The sequence below is a fragment of the Babylonia areolata genome, chromosome 18, assembly GCF_041734735.1.
Source record: "Babylonia areolata isolate BAREFJ2019XMU chromosome 18, ASM4173473v1, whole genome shotgun sequence".
In the NCBI taxonomy this organism is placed as follows: domain Eukaryota; kingdom Metazoa; phylum Mollusca; class Gastropoda; order Neogastropoda; family Buccinidae; genus Babylonia; species Babylonia areolata.
This window is the reverse complement of record NC_134893.1, coordinates 13236956-13239538: the sequence shown is the minus strand read 5'-3', so window position 1 is coordinate 13239538 and position 2583 is coordinate 13236956.

The window sequence follows — 2583 nt, the reverse complement described above, 5'->3', positions numbered from 1 at the left end:
TTGCTCAAGTAATTGTAACGACTCCTCTAGATGTAAATATTGTCTCTTTTGTACACAGTGATGAAATGAACGCTATGTGTAATTCAGCAGTCATGTTCTCAGTGTAGACTGGTATTTTTTTTATTCATATTAATTACTGTAATTTTGTTTCTAGCTAAGTCTGTTTGTTATGTTGATAAATCAACGACAATCTAATTGTTCAGGTCATAAAGGTAAATGACAACAATCCATTTACTCACCTGTTAACGGTAACAAGATGCTAAATGCTCAACTCTTAACGGTTCTTTTACCCCCTCCTGCTTTAAAGATAGAAAATGTTATCATAATTGTTAAAGAAAGAGGTCAACTTGTCTCTTTCCAGAATATTGCAGACTTCCACTTGATAATGAACGGCAAAGACGTTCACTTCCAATTATTGTTTGCTCGTGCTTCACAAAGCGACCAGCATTTTTTTTTAACCATCCAAGTGGAGTGGAGTTTTAACGAACGTTTGTCTTTTTTTCCTTTTTTTTTCATTGGAAACAATCTCAACGTCCATATTTCATTAACTCCTCCAAGCCATAAACTAACCAGACCATGCAAACAAGCTGTCAAAAAATCGCCAAGGTTTGCTCAACTCGCTTACAGAGGGAATGTAAGCCCACGATTTCTCGCGATCCCACGATTTCTCCCACTTTGAGAGAAATCGTGGGATTGCGAGAAATCATGGTCGTTCCCCTCCCACGTTTTCTCACAATGATAATGTGTGTGTGTGTGTGTGTGTGTGTGTGTGTGTGTGTGTGTGTTTCCTTTGGTGCGTGTACTTCGCTGGTTGATTTGGTCTTCTTTCACTCTGTTTTAAAAATATGTTCATGTTCTGAGCGTCTTCTATGAAACTGAGAATATATTTTCAGTGCAATCTTGCATGCGAAAGGATGATGACACAAACAGATGAACAACTGAGCCAACGTGAAATGAAGAACATTCTAAATAAATGCGACAGAAAAGGTTGCATCACAATAAACATCAAAGCTATATGATTCTTATGATTGATATATAATCTTTGAAATGTGTGGGCGGTGGGGGTGGGGTAGGATGTGGGGTGCTGGTGTGTGCGTAGTCATCGTGGCAATACCGACAACTCCTACCAAACAAGATAATGAGCCATAAAGATTTATAATCTCCCATGTGTTTCGAACACTGAATCTCCCGTCTTCTTCTCAGATTCTCTCTCTCTCTCTCTCCTTCGTTGCTGTTTTCTTTTCCTTAATCAATGATACAATTTAACTATGTTCTAGATTATTGTCCATCATCAACTACTCACTCTCTGTGTTAGTTTAAGATATATCTGTTTTAGATTATTTTTTATTCTTCCACAACAATGCTTCATTGCTTTTTTTTTTTTTTTTAAATGATATTTCAATGTGGCGTATTTACGTCAGTCCCTGCATTTTTTTTTTGTTAACGATTGTAACATAGTCAGATACGAACTCAACACAATAAAGTATTATATTGAAAGTGACACAACGTTTGTTATTGTTTTCTTGTTTTTGCTGTCACTGCTGTTGTTATAATTCTTGAGCCTGTTATATATTATTGAAGAAAACTCTCTCTCTCTCTCTCTCTCACTCGCTGCGTCTCGCTCAAATTTGCACACACATGCTCGCTCTTTCTCCCACATTCACACACACACACACACACACACACACACACATACATACACACACACGCGCGCGTATTTAAGAATGATATCAACGGTTAACAGCCAGCAACAGGTCAGTAACACCACGACTGACACAAATATAGTTTGGGTGATTCTTCTTTAAATCTTAACTTTTTTTTTGTTGTAAAACGATCAGCTGTTTCACAGCTCAGGTGTGGTTATTTGATGAAGGCCTTCACGGATTGTTGACATCTGCTAAGCCCACAGCCGTCCGTTTTTCAGAGGCCATGAGATGAACAATTTGCTCATTTGCTGTGCAGTACATACATAGACTAGAAATGAGTGTGTGGAGGAGGGGGGTAGAGGAGGTGCAGGGTAATGTGTGTGTGTGTGTGTGTGTGTGTGTGTGTGTGTGTGTGTGTGTGTGTTGGAGCTCATGTACGTTTATATGTATTTGACTGTGCTTTCATATCTGTGAAACTGCGTGTTTGGTGCATATCTGTTATGCATGTGTGGGTGTATGTGTGAATGTGTGTCTTCATGTTTTACATTTATTTGCTTATTTATCATCATTGTTGTCTTATTTATTTATTTATTTATTTATTTTTTCATCACTACTACCTTTTTTCTATATCATAATTATTATTTATTTATCTATTTATTTATTTATTTATTTTTATTATTTTTATTTTTATTTTTATTTTTTCTCAAGGCCTGACTAAGCGCGTTGGGTTACGCTGCTAGTCAGGCATCTGCTTGGCAGATGTGGTGTAGCGTATATGGATTTGTCCGAATGCAGTGACGCCTCCTTGAGCTACTGAAACTGAAACTGAAACTGTGCAGTGCCTGGCTACAACCACCCCCTCCCCCTCCCCACTATGTCACCACCAGCTTCCTCGCTGACATCTGCACACTGACGTGCATACATTATTTGTATGACA